The following is a 15,420-nucleotide window of genomic DNA, read 5'->3' on the forward strand; positions in this document are numbered from 1 at the left end:
TGTAATGAAATCAAAACCTCTAGACCGCAAGTTCCAATGCTTCACTTATTTCGGTAATATTTCGTTACACCTAAACATTTTTTCTAGATCAGTTCGGCAAAAAAGTACAAGGCTATTGAGGCGGCAGAGACCAAATCTGCTTTCGCTACTCATCTTTGGTCCACGGAACATAACTTTAGTAAAAAGCTTTAAAATTAGAAATCACCAAAGCCAAGAAGAGTCCTGTCTTTCATTGCGTCAATGATGTTTTTAATTTTTAGCCGAGATTAATTTTTAATAATATAAACTGCAAGTCTCCGGTTAGGTGTTTTTTGTGTTTTTTAAAATATTTTTATATTTTTTACTTCTTAATCGCAACATTTCTTATTTCATTTTTTAGTTGTCGGTAAAAATAAATGGATTCAGTCTCTTTCCAATTTGTATCTGTGTGCGTTTGTGTTGACATCTTTGTATGGTGTGTATTCTTAATTTATGTACGTTATTTGCCCGAATGCTCCGAACCGCGGAAATGAGAAAACTGAAGCATATAAGAGGACTCACTCTCAGAGATCGGATGCGCAGGGAATCCATTAGAACAGAGCTAGAAATAGAAGATATCGTAAGATGGGGGGGACGCTATTGGAGAGACAATGTGGACAGGATGAGGCCAGTAAGATTAGCAAAATTGGCAAGGATAAAAAATCCCGGCACAAGACGATCTCCAGTCAGACCCCCACAACGATAGCGAGATAGCCGGGGGTCTCTCTCACAAGAGGCACTATTAGCTAGACTAAACAGAGAACAGCCCTAGTCAAAGAAGAAGATAATTTTTAAGACATTGACTTCGGAGTTTAATTGAATCCTTATAGTTTTGTGAAACGAAGGTGGGCGATTTGTTTTTTTTTGTTTTTAGCTTTTTATTTGTGTGACATACATATACCGCCATTGCTAATAAAAAAAAACGAAAACGACTATAAAAAATGCTTTATTTATTATTTTTTAGTTTAAAAAAAGACTTTGGGGACATTGTTCCCGTGTTTTTGGTTTTGGATGTTATTTATTTTATTTTGACACAGCAAATGACCCAAATCTTCACATTGTTTAGTACTTTAATCTCCATCCTTTTTTTCTCGGATTGCTTGTAAATTCCATGTCCTTGAACGGATTGTAGAAGCTTATTCTGCAACAAACGTTTTTTCTCGAGTTCGTATTTTCTTTTCATGCAAAATTGCATACATTTTCGCTCAACTAAAGTAGTTGAATTCATAATACTGATACTATAATCGAGATGTTTTAATGGATTGTGACTTGATAAGAGTTCTGTCGCTTCTTGGCAACCGCGCAAGACCTGACAGTGAACCTGTTAAATAAACGGTCACGGTCTATGAGACCGACTTCTCTGGTTGCTCTCGCTACTCACTTTCATCAACTGCATTTGATTGTAAATCGCGAGGCCGCTCTCGGAATAACAGAAAATGGAACAACAATTAAAATCATTATTCTTTATTTAAAATTTCTAGATTCACGATCAACAATTGCAGGATCGTATATCGGTGCAGCACGTAAAGACTTTAGGTGCAGTTTTGTAAGGGAGGATGAACTAAACTGAACTCTTAAAAGTGAGCATTAAATCTTAAAGAAACTAAAATTCTTGCATGTAATGACTTTTCTACCAACGAAAAATCCGAGAGTCTATTCGTCACCAATATGGGAATCATCCGAGACGGTGTTTATGTCCGTCATTTAGCTCCGCCCCCCTCAATCAATATAAAAGCAGGTACAGATTAAAATGAAATATTCATTTTTCCACAGGAGCCACAGCTGGCCAATATATAAAGACTCTCTACGATCTTCAAAAATTCCTTAAAAATTCCAACAAATATTCGGTAGGTTTTACTATTTTGTAGTGAAAAATCAGTGACATATATATTTGCCATTGTGATACAGCATTATGTATGCAGCATAACAGTAAAGTATAGTTTTCTGCTCCCTTCTGTAAAATATTGCGCAAGGCGTCATTTTACCACCTCAGTTTCTTTTTCCACTGATCTGAGCCACTTCGGACATGTCCGGAATATTATCGCACGAGTTTGGGAGCAATCGGATATTTTCGTGTTGAACTCAAAAACTAAGGGTCGTAGAAAAAGTATAGTATGCAACACGTTCGGTGTTTATTTATCGCCCGCTAAACTTCCCTCCGCTCGTGCCAAATAGACTCGTCACTCAAATGCTGTTGTATACATGTAGCATAATATGTTATTTTAACATTGCTCCAAAAATTTGGATCCAATTTTGGATACAAAATTACAATACATAACTTGCAATGTTGCATTTATTAAGCTTTATTTCTGGGGCTGTTATCGCCTACGTGGAGTGGCTAAGCTTGATGTAAAGCGGAGTACGTAATACATATTATAATTAAAACTGAATCTCCAAAGTATCTTCATAAAAACTAGCATTTCGCATTCAAATCGTTTGGCGTTTAACTAAATTACTTAGAGTTCCAAGGCCTAAGAAAGAATACCTTAAGCTGACTCATTTATTTGTTAATAAATATAAATTGTTTTAATTTTGATAAATCGATTCTCACAATTAAGAAAATATTAAATAAGTCTTGTTCTTACTTTTTCTGTTTAAATTTTCATTTTTTTTGTGTGTATTATCTTGCTTCTTAGAAGGTTATTTTTATTATTATTGATAATATTTACATCTTCGCAACTAAGGCGGTTCTAAATTAATCTTTTTTACTATTCTAAATTATTAAGTGTGAGCAAAGTATGCCTTTAAGATGCGAGCTACTATCAAATGTTTTCGGTAAATTTTAGCCACCGGTATTTTGACGTTTTTCTGCTCTGATGGTCACGTCATCCGGCACTAGATGAATATATTCATGCTGTTTTGCAAAGATGGACCCTTAAGGTCGTGGTACAAGTATAGTATGGAAGACGCTGTTAAACTTCGCTGCGCTCGGGCCAAATCAAACTGGTGACTAAAGTGACAATTATGCAACATGTTGCATCATATTTTAATCTACAATAAACTGGAGCTTAAGTGCTTAAGTGCTATAGTGACAAGTAATTATAGGTTTATATGTGATAAAATAGTTTAATCCCGAACGGCTCCAATAAACACCTCGCGCGGGTTCAGTTTCCATCAACAAAAATAAAATGCCAAGTGTTGCGGTAAATAGGTTAGACGGATTTAGACGAACCAGACGTCTACAATTTATCGAAATAAAAGCAACGCGAACCGGATTGTATATGCGGACGCTAAGTAATAATATCGCCTAACGACAAAAATATGTATTATAATGGCCGGCAATAAGGAAACAAGTGTGTCAAATTCGTGTCTGGGTGAATATTCGAGGTCTGCGCTAGAAAACGGAATAGAAAGAATAGCACCGTAGGCCAGAACTGTTCGACTATGAAAACGTTTCGGTCTGCTCACCGGTGGCCGATGGAAATCAAATGGTTCGTTCCTGATGACGATCGGATGAAAGAGGCCGGAACGTGATCTTTGACGTTTGATTGTCGCACGAGCTCTGCGCCGTCGTCCGAATCAAAAAATATCTCGATGATCCCACGCCACCAGCGGAATATCTTTTAAAAGTTGCTTTCAGTACCCACATGAAGTTATTGCTTGCTCTACTCCAGCTTCCAACGCAAACACATTTTAAGATCGCATTACATTCTGCACTTGTACAGGTTGTCCAAAACTCCACTGTTTTAGAGTACTAAAGGCACACTTGTTCGCTGTTTACGAGGTGTGACTGAAGCGTAATGACACACAAAACTAAAAAATAACTTAAAGAAGTTGCAATTCACACTGAGCAATGCGAGAGTAGTGCTTCGCCAAGAACAGCGTCGCAGAGTTTAAAGTCTGATTACCACCTTGTATCAGACAAATCTGGCAATTCTAAGAAAATTAATAAACAATTGAAAATACACTAGACACCACCACCATGACGTGGAGCTTATCTAGTCCAATCAGCAGAGGAGATATTCACACTGCGAAAAACAAATAAAACTAAAAATATTCATATCGAAGCAATTGCTATCAACTTTAGTAACTACGAGGCAAGAAATGCCATGGAATCCAAAAAATATATCTCAATTACTTTTGGACTGCTAACAGGACCGGTAGGTCTACTGAAAACGCGTTTTTATATGTTGGGCTGGACTAATCTAGAAGTGCCAGGGAGGTAGTAGTGAAGCTGTGGAGTGATGACTGACATGAGTCTAGTGATAATTATGGAGAGAATCACAATGAATACATCCCTCTGAGTCACACTACAAAACTACTTCTAACTGAAACTAGTTTCAGTTACGCTCTGAAGAAGCCTACAGGATGACTGCCGAAACGTTAGCAAGTTCGACTCAACAACAACCGACGCAGGATTAATCCAAAATTTTTGTAAATAGAATTACAGTAGCATGTGAAAGTTTCTTTGAAAAACTGATGCAGTAGTTAGGGGCTAACTCTCCCAAACTTGCAATGTGTAGTATCGACCGGACAATTAAAAACTGGAGAACACCCTAATAAACTAGCTATTATCAACATTATTATTATTATCATTATTATTATTATTATTATTATTATTATTATTATTATTATTATTATTATTATTATTATTATTATATAATAAAATAGTAACAGCCTTTGTTACTAAAGCAAACAACTAACATTTTTTAAAATGGCATACGATAAATATAGTAATATAGTAATAAATTTAGCAAATATGCAAAAAAAAAGAAAAAATAACTATAGAAAGAAGAAGAACTTTATTAACTATTGAAATAAGTTTTCCAAAAAAACAAATTGTAAGTCAGTAAAGTCACAGGCGATTTTACAATACATAAATACGTAAATTATGGATCTGATATATAAATAAGTTATATTGGAGGTGTTTACTTAAGCAGCTTCAATCATTTTTTCAACGTGACATCTACAGATTTTATAACAGAAATTATCATTTTAAACTTACTTGTGATAGGGCATTACAAACTAATTAAGTAAGGATAATTAGTTTACAAAACAATATAAAAATAATTGAAAAATATATATACCATACATATAAAATTACAAATAAATATTCTCAACAGAAAAAAAGCAATTTTTTTAGTTACGTTCCATTTATGTTCGCCGTTTGTTGTGAAAAATGAGTTGCGGAAGCTTTTGGTTAGAAGTTATGGAAAGAGAGTTATAGCGTTATTGGAAATAATTGAGTATATGATTAAGTTATAAGGAATTTTCAAAAACCCTCAAAGGTGGATGAAACAGCAAGTTGCTAACGTTAATAGGTTGGTTTAAAATCCCCGGCTCATCAACGATGTACGCTCAACAGAGTCGGGACATGCAGTGAAAACTGGATAATCAACCACGTCAAATTAGATTAGACCTGTAATTGTGAGACATTCTGTATGGCCGGGTAAATATTTATAAATCATTTCGTTAAACAGGTCCGACTGTGTGCAGTAAGATTTGTTATACTAATCCCGATTAACTTGTCACGTTATCTCTACAATGTATCACTGTGATAAATAGGGATCAACAATCGGTATAAACGAAATTAAAACTATTTTTGTATACAAAAATTATTTTCAATGTCGTTATAAATGTGCAATTGGCAGCATACATATTTTAGGTCCGCTTGCCTTTTATTGTGAAGTTGCCATTTTGGTTTTAGTTAATACAACTGGCAAAAACAGTTTCCGACAGACATCATACGCGATAGGATCAACCGCGTTCCTACAGATATTTCAATCAGTGCTGTTTAGAATTACTATAATTACTAAATATATACTAATATTATATTACTGAATATATAAATTATGTGAAAACTTGGGAGCATTTATTATTACCTCTCATCCCTTATTTTAATATTTTAATGTACTTAATGTGAAATTTATAGAATTTATAGAAGCCCTTTTTCTTACAACAATTTAAGAAGCTATTTTAAGTTTTAACATTGTTTTTCTGCTCATTAACTTTTGCATTTGATTATTCAGCAGGCCAGTTTATTATGCAATAATACCCTATCTTAGAACCTATAAAAAATGTCAAATGTTATATATACGGAATGTTTGTAGTTTAAAGCATTTAAACTATCCCCCTATACCCCTTCTATACGGAAATCGTCTCCAAACGTCACTTTTGACATAAAATTCAAAATATTTGTCTTGATTTTTCGAAAGTGACCTTAATACACAAGGTGTTCGATTTAAAATAAGAAGTTTAATATCCATACTGTATATTTAATAATATAATACTTGATAACAACATTTTTTGTCTTTAAAGTTTTTTCATATTTTTTTTACAGCTTCTTTTCCTTTCCGTTATGCAAAGAGAACATATAATTGTTTTGATCTGATCCCTTTGTAGAAGCCAAACTCGCAATATCCTGGATTATTTATATTGGCACATGTAAAAATTTTTCAAAAGCCTTAAAAATCGAATACGAGAAGTTTTTGACTGAAAAAGCATCAACATAATAATGGTGAAACACCACTTGCCTGAGTATCATTTTGGAGTTGACGGGCATATGGTTGAAACTTACTAGAGAGAAAAAATGATTTTTGATTGTATTTATATTTCGTTTTTTAATTTTTATATAAGAAAAACAATTTCGTTAATTGTAAAGTCGTGCCTGATTGATTTATTAGATAAACGAACGAGTAATGGGCGCACTTCAAGTACCCTTATCATAATTGACAATAAAGCGACCAGAATGATAATAAGTTGTGGCTATTTGACCGTAACGCATTTTTTTAATAAGGTCAATTAGTTAACATTCAAAGCGATATTGGTCTGTTGGCTATGGTGGTGTAATAATTGCGTCTAATATATCTAATCTACATTGGCTAGCCTAATTTGTTCATTTTGGACATCAGCAATTGTGAAATCTGAGTATGTTTTTTTGTTCTGCTATAAATCCATATCCCTCATAACGGTAAACTAATAACAACGAAAATCAAAATGGACCATCTCTTATTTTCATTCTATTTTTGACTAAAATGGTTTGTTTGCTTTTAGTTCTAGATTACGCTTGGCCTCCAAAAACACATAAGTGAAATTGTCGTGCTGAGTAATACCAATATGCAAATTACTTTAAAAGCAAAAAAGAGTTCAATCATTATATAGTAATAGTCAGCACAGCTGACCAAATTGTACGAAAATATTGGCAATATTTTGAAAGTTAACAAACATTTTGTTTCTAAACTAAATGCGTAAAAGTAATACTGCATGAAAAAAGAAAAAAAATTCTTTAAACTTTTACAACATTATAATTTCGCTTATTATTTCTGATATGTTTTTGTTATCAGTCCCAGCACAATGGTTTAAAGTAGTTCAGCCCATTCTTCTTCCTTCTCATCCATTTTATTGAACTGACAACTTGCAGCAAAAACTCACAATCGTTTTTAAGCCATGTCTATATGCTCTTACATTGGTTTTGGCACAAATATTGTCTTTATAATAAATCACTAATTAATTTAATCCTCGTTTTGCAAATATAACCGGAAACCGAGAAATAGTTCTCTGGTATTGAACTTGTTAGCCGCAAAGTTTTTCTCTGAAGTATGGAGTAACAAAACGATTAATTATTCAAGTATTTATTAAATTGATAAATAAAATTTGAACGCCCTGGACTGGGACAAGAAAATACTCTAAAATATTTTACACAAATCGGGATTGTGGAGATTTAAAGAAACGTTTTTTTTTAAGATTTGTTCCCCAACGTTGGAGTAAATTTTTAAAAGAAACTTCCACACGCTACTGTAATACTTTTTATAAAACTGATGGATTCCTCCTGCGTTGGTTTTTATTGACTCGAACTAGCTAACGTTTCGCCAATCATCCTGTTGGCTTCTTCTTCAACAAAAACTGACGCAGGAGGAAGTCAGGAGTTTTATAAACAGTAACGTTGGAGTGGTTTCAGAAAATGTTTTCGGTATTAAAAAAAGTTACCCTATTTGTAATAAATATAACAAACAAAGATAACTGTCGTTTTTCTTATCCAAAAAAGGCTGTTAATGATTAACATCCATAAAACAGAATACTCTACAGTTACGTTTATTGCGACATGGTAATATTCCGCTAAAATGAACAATTAAAACATACTTGCGGCAGATTTAAACGACATCCGGAAACGCATATTGCCAACCAATATTTAGTACTTGTTTTCGTGCATGGTCAATATAAATATTGCCCTAACTGGACGACATCGTCAAATATAGAAGCGGCCTTTAAGATAAATATCTCGTAGAGTTACTAGAGCAGATATCCCTGAGAATTCCATTATTTATTAGAACAACGGAAATATTTATATTATACGATAAGTGTTCGCTGTAATAATTATCGGTAGTAGGATGGCGTTCCCGTTTCGCGGAGTCCATATATTCAATAAGATTTTAATCGATAGCCAATATTTAATGTGAACGGTTACCTCCATAGTATTTCAGATAAAACTATTCTAAAAATAGACTGAGGCAAAAGGTAGTAACACAAAAATGCAAAAGGGGACTATCTATCTTAGCCAAAAGCATTTATTTATATTTATCTTATTTATTATTCACTTATTTTATAAAAAAAAAACTTTGACTAAACCGAATTACAAGTTTTAATCGAATAAGGGGTACGAAAATTGTATTAATAAAAATAGAACATCGAATAAGACCGATTTTCAGCAATGATTTGATGATAATAAGAGGCATATATTTTTTGCGTATTTAATGCATCAAGAGCTCTAGAAAATATGTACCACGGTAAATTCATCTTTCTGTTTAAATTCAATAAAATCCGATATGGTCTAGTGGCTAGGATACCTGGCTTTCACCCAGGAGGCTCGGGTTCGATTCCCGGTATCGGAATTATTATTTTATCTCTGAAAACCTTGTTTATTTTGAATATTTTTTAAATTATATATTCTTACTTTAATAGTGCTATCGCTAATAACTGCAAAGTTTTAGTTAATAGCCCTATACATTAATAATTATAACTTATTATATTAATATTATTAATTATAAGAAACTGAAATTTTAAGAGAATGTTGTAAATTAATAACAAAAAGGAATGAATAAACCCCATCAACTCATTTTCAGCATCAAGCCAGTCAAACTTTATTCTCAACTAACCAAAACTACGTTACATCCAGCAAACACCAACAGGCGATATGCACTCTGTTCCAAACTTCTGCGTATTGCTCGTATACGAACTGTTTTAGAAATTACTTCTATGCATTATTTATACCCCCTCGCAGACTTACATGTATACCTGACATGCCATTTAGTAATGTCTCGGTTATAAGATGAGATCTTATCTCCGTTTAATGATATAGCTTAAATATTAATCTGTTTTTATGTTCACAGATCTCCTGCTAGATAACGACCGATGTGGTCTGTCTCTATAAGGGTTTTGATTATAATCGGTTTGCGGGAATCCTTGTATTAGAGTCAGATAGCGAATTGGCACTCAGTGAGTTAGTAAGAAAAGTGCCTCGCTCAAAACTAATGCAAAATGGTTCCCAGTTAACTTTCCTGAGAATTTGGGATGTTGCAGTTGTTTTTGGCTTTCTGAATAAAAGTTGTCATAAACCCAAACAAATCGTATCACTATGTTTTAAGATATACAGGGCTGAAAGATGAAATTTTGGTTTTTATTGTTATATAATGGATACGTGATGGAAAGGTGTGTAGGACTATTGGTTTATCGAACTCATTGTGATTCATTGTCGAAAGAACCCAGTTGTCGAAGGAAGGCAGGGACGGACTTGTTGTCCATAGAATGATTCTCCAGACGTGCCGTTTTAAAATCACCTGAGAACGCGAGTCTTTAGAGGCAGCAAATGTTAACAATCACAGTTTTTGTTGGAATATTTTTACCACTGTTTCCGAACCTTAAACAATAGGCCTGGGCGAGAGTTGCATTTTTAATGAGTTCGTTAGATCGCTGGTCATAGTATACGTGCTGAGCAACAGTTGCGCAGCTGCGGCCGATTCGTTGCCCAAAATTGCATTCAATTTTGCCAGTGTAGACGAGTATACTGCATAATGTTACATTTTAGCGCCCTAAATAAGTGTTACAAAGTATAATCGTAGACTTCTTTTGAAAGAAAAAAAAAATTATTCTACAATTATTTCAGGGAATCGGTTAAAAAAATGTATAATATTTTTCAGTCATTTAGGAAACAGTAGAACTATTTTTATCCAATTGTGCACAGTGTTAACAATGATTATAGGGTTATACAAAACAAAGGAAAATACTATCAATTAGAAATTATTACTATATTAGTATTTTTTTGTCAGGGACTTACTTTTCATTAGTTTCGAGTATAGTACTATATTAAAATTTGTTCTTACTGATTTCATAAAATCAGCATTTAAAGAAAAATTAACTGGCTTTTCGTCTAATTTTGGAGCAAGAAAACAAACGGGAGACCTTACATTTTGGTATTACCTTACTCTTGGAGAACTTGATTTGCTTTTTACTTACTAGGGAAACAAATTTGATACATTTAACAGAGTTTGTATGTTACCTCTTTTTTTTAGTTTAGATGATATAGTAGTAAACCGCATATTACATATCAGGAGAGATTTTTTTATATTAAATTGCTAGTTCAAAATACGATAGAATAATTTAGGGACATTGCGTCCATGATATTGGTTTGTCAGATTGTAAACTGCTGAAATTTACTTTTTCTAATTTTGCTTTGAAGTTTTCTATAAGTATTACTGTAAAAATTTAAATACCATATCTGCTTAACCCTTTGTAAAATCCGATATGGTCTAGTGGCTAGGATACCTGGCTTTCACCCAGGAGGCTCGGGTTCGATTCCCGGTATCGGAATAAACTTTTTCTTCAGCTTTTAAACGTGCTTTCAATTTTTTATAGAATTTTAATTCGGTAGTGTTAATAGTTAAGTAGTTAATTCACATATATAGGTACGCTATGGTCTTTTGACAACACCTGTTGCGGAAGATTGATTTTTAAATAAAAAAGAGCTTATTGTGGATTGAAAAATGTCAGATTTTAATAGTAATTTATCGTAGTGTGAATGATTTCCTGTCGGACCAACGTTAATTTCTTTATTAGACAAGCTATTATTTCGGTATTTATTGGCGAACTATTTAGTATGTCGTATGTTCGCTGTATGTGTGCCAATTTCCTTCGTACATATCCTCTAATCGATTACCATCTCCTTTTTCAATACAAAATAAGATTTCTTTGTTAAACCAAACATAAGATGGTTATGTGAGTATGTATCTACGAGTATATATTTAACTTTTTATCTATAGATAGGAAATTTAATTTACATTTTAACAGAAAAAAGGGAAATAATGTACATAAAATATTTCTTCTTTCTAATAGTATTTTATGCAACAATATGCAGGGGCGACATTCTGGACGCCCTCTAGCGCGGTCTGGTGGCACAACGGGCCCATCTGGTGGCCTAAGTGCTTGGACGCAGGCGGGGGGCGCCCCCTTTATAACCAATACCAATTATGCTATAATAAATGTCATTTTAATCAGGAAATGTATCAACGTGTTCCATATCACTTTTTTTTTATAACCAAGTTTTGAGTACTTTTTTGACGTGTGATGTTAAAATCTGAATAAAATATCCGATAAACCCAAATCCGTGACTTAAGTTACCAGAAATACCCGAAGTGGTCCGCGACCGTGCGTAAGGAAGATCTAAACGTCACACTTTCCGCAACCTCAATCAGTGAATAATTGCGTATTTTAGAGTAGAGACTAGGTAAATATATAGAATAAATCAACTTATGTTTATTAAATTCTTGTAGTACTTTTTCGACTGATTATTAGTAGTTGTAACAGAAAAACAGTTGAACATAGTTTCCACGATTTGTATAAAAAATATGCGTTTTTCCTAATCGACTGCCACTTCCTTTTCCTACATAAAAGGCTATTCTGATTTTTCCGGAGAATATAGGTGTTTTACTTTTTGTGTAGTTGCCCATGAAATTTAAACTAAAATTTATATTATATTTTAGCCGCATCAATGTCGAAGATCTTCAGATACCGATAACGGATATCAGGATGGACGCAGAATATCCAATATTATGCAACAACACTATTTATAAATTTTCTGGATTATTCCTGTGTCGGTTGTTAATGAACTGAACTTACTAACGTTTCGCCAATCATCCTGTTGGTTTCTTCAGAGCTTAACTTAAACTGTCCTTTGAAAAACTATTATGCAGCAAGTTGATAAACGTCACCTTAATCATCACCGCAGTGCAGGGAAGCTGCTTAATGAATAAGTGACTGAAAGAGTTAATTAAAGTTTTCCATAATCTATTTCACTAAGTGACGTGTGATATGCGTAACTAAAATCTACAGAAAACATCCGATAATGTCTAAAATACCGGAAATGTTTGAAGTGGCCCGTGAGCAACGAAGCAGAGATCTTATAGTCACACTTACCGAACGTCTGGGTACGGAGCAAAAACTTTTTTATTAAGGTGGGCCCCAACAAGGTATTTTTTTATTCTGAAACACAAAATTTTATAGACCTTGTCGAAAAGTGCAAAACCACAATTAAGAGCCATATTTAAAATTTTTAATTTTATATCCGATATGGTCTAGTGGCTAGGATACCTGGCTCTCACCCAGGAGGCTCGGGTTCGATTCCCGGTATCGGAATAAACTTTTTGCTGAGTCAACTAATATTTATTGTTTTTGTCTATCTAAGAACAGTGATTTGCACTAGAATTTTAATATTTTTTTATGATTTTTGTTATTTTTATATCAATCGTGCATAATTGAACTAATGAATATTTGAACAATAGATAACAGCATATTCTACAGAATTGAACTCAAAAACCGATTCTAAACTTGGAGCACTTTGGCGAAATCCTATTTGCAGGACGCGTCAGGTTCACCAGGGAAAAATTACAATGACAATTTCGCAAATCTCATACCAAATTAAACTTATGTAAGTAGGTGAATGTCAATCGCATCATAATAAAGTAAACATCGTAAAATTAGCCATTAGTACTAAATTAATCACGACTTAGCGTCGTACTACAGACAATTAACAAACCAGCATCAAGAAAAACGTCAATTAAGGTCGGGACGCTATAAATAGATAAATTTTCTCACCAACACGCGTCAAGTTATAAATATAACTTATAAATGCGATGATTTTTTCCAGAGTTCTTATTTTCTTTTCAATATCTTGCGTGAATATCGTAACTACATCCTGTACAGGAATTTCTGTTGGTTGTATTTTAGGTTTCGCAGGAGACGTTGTCCAGTAGCGTGGTGTCACTTTTTGTAAACTCTGTCCAACAAAAGGTAGTTCTATTAAAAATGAACTAAATGACTATGGGATGAAATTTTAGTATTTTGACCATAAATTGAAACAAATAACAAGTAAGCTGCTAAAATAGAGATTTGAACATTTTATTAAATAAATTATAACTTTTTGTTATTTTTTCTTTTAATTTTCATTACTAATAATAAGGTTATATAATAACTTTTTTTTACTTTTAATTTCTTTTAGTTAAAAAATATGTATGTATTTTTCTATACAAAAAGTTGAAATTGTATAAAGTGAGCAATGTTATTTAGTAAAAGTTAATTCAAAACTAGTTTTCTACTCCCTACTCTAAAATACTAAATTATGCAATTATGCGCGAGCCATGTTGGATTTCCGATACTTTAGTACAACGCATTTTTTAAGCGATGTTTTCAGTAGATTTTATCAACGGATTTTCATTCACACGTCACTTAGTTTTGGTTGGTTTTGGTTGCACCTAAGAATTAGAGGTTGTAAAAAACTTATAGTATGATAAAAATCGCGTTTATCACACTTTTTACATAATGTATCATGGTACACAATTACCGGAACTAATTTACACTCTAAAGAATATTTCACTTCTGTGGGAACATCTATCATCCAACATCGGACTTGAAAACCTCAGAGTTGGTTGGGTTAGCTGAAGCTTAATTATATCTGAATACATTTTTAAAGACGCCACTGTAATGAGTCACAAATATGCTTTACCGGATAATGAAATTAAGCAATTAAAAAAATGTTAAATATTTTTATTTCACTATAGAATTTGACGAATCATACTTCTTTGAATAATATAAGGGGGTGTAATAGAAACGTTTTTTTTTTTCAATTTTCAATTTTTTAATTCATGATAAACATTAGCTATAGATTTGGACGTTTGTAGCAAATATTTAAAGCTTATATCCGAACAACTTTTGGAATGTGCAGTGTCAACTTTCTTGAACAAAGTATTAATCTTTTGTTCTTTACTTACCGTTGAGATTTTCCAATTCTAACAGGCTAGGCATTATCTGAACATGATGCAGACTTATTGATACTCAAAACAGACACCTACAAATTTTCTGTTTTGGATAAAATGTTTGCAAGCTGTTTTTTTACAAGTTTTAGAAAAAATCTCACTTAATTTACTAAGGCAATAACTGTCATCCAGATATCATTTAGTAATATATATAATGGTAAAATTAAAACAAAACTTTCATGTTAGTTGTTTTAAGTATTTAAAAAATCATATTTCTGCATTTTTCAAAAACATTTTGTTTCATTTTGTTATGACAATATGTTTTTTCTTAAAAGGAGCATCTTTTTTAATGTAATAAATTAAATAATGTAAACGTTTTATTTTAAGCGTTATGGTAAATGAGAATTTAAAGTTAGAAATATAAAACCAGATCCAGATAATTTCGGTGTTTTATTGTTGAAAATAAGCCAAAAACATGAACCAAAAACTCGTAATTTTTTATTTTGGGTCGAATCTGCATATCCGTGGAATGCACGATGTCAAACTATGTGACCCGTACAACGACTTTTTGTATCGTTACGTTATCGAATCTAAAAATTTTTAATAATGTATTTGGGATTTTGGTACCAAACCGACGACGTGAATTCCGTTCTTAACGTCTTCCTGTTTGCAGAAAACGGTCGCGATTTCAATTAAACTCTTCTGCGTCAAAGATCGCATTCCAGATAATTTAAGATAATTTCGCAGATACGCGAAGAAATAACACGTAGAAGAGCAAGAAGGTTATTTTTAGAACTGAATCGTAATTACGAAAAGAGGAGTGACAAGTTAAAAATAAACCATCAGCGATCACGAATACAGGAAAAATGCTAATGGCGCCACTGGTACTGAAATGAAAAATTTTTCATAGCCGTTGCAAACGGACCATGGACATGGGCGTCCGCAAATCTTTCCGTCCGTTTGCTGTTGGACAAATGGCATCGTAGACGATATAATACTATATCAATATTGATAATATTTTGTGTTTGAAAAATGAGCTTGATAATATTATGTTATACAGTGATTTATTGATTTTTGTGCAGGTCCTCCACTGTGCATTTGCAAATTATTTTACTTATTAAGAGACAATGAGACAAACAAATATTTTACTTTGTTTTTAAAA

At 32.9% G+C, this 15,420-nt stretch overlaps 3 non-coding genes across 3 annotated transcripts; all 3 read left to right on the forward strand.

Annotated features, from left to right (window-relative positions):
• The first annotated feature begins 8,774 nt into the window (after positions 1-8,774).
• Positions 8,775-8,846, forward strand: Trnae-uuc (transfer RNA glutamic acid (anticodon UUC)). Its single transcript has one exon. It is a non-coding gene; the product is annotated as a tRNA-Glu (tRNA).
• Positions 8,847-10,749: 1,903 nt separating this feature from the next.
• On the forward strand, positions 10,750-10,821 carry Trnae-uuc (transfer RNA glutamic acid (anticodon UUC)). Its single transcript has one exon. It is a non-coding gene; the product is annotated as a tRNA-Glu (tRNA).
• Positions 10,822-12,570: 1,749 nt separating this feature from the next.
• Positions 12,571-12,642, forward strand: Trnae-cuc (transfer RNA glutamic acid (anticodon CUC)). Its single transcript has one exon. It is a non-coding gene; the product is annotated as a tRNA-Glu (tRNA).
• The last annotated feature ends 2,778 nt before the right edge of the window (positions 12,643-15,420 follow it).

This window comes from Cylas formicarius, unplaced genomic scaffold (assembly GCF_029955315.1).
Source record: "Cylas formicarius isolate icCylForm1 unplaced genomic scaffold, icCylForm1.1 PGA_scaffold_6__28_contigs__length_40554024, whole genome shotgun sequence".
NCBI lineage: Eukaryota > Metazoa > Arthropoda > Insecta > Coleoptera > Brentidae > Cylas > Cylas formicarius.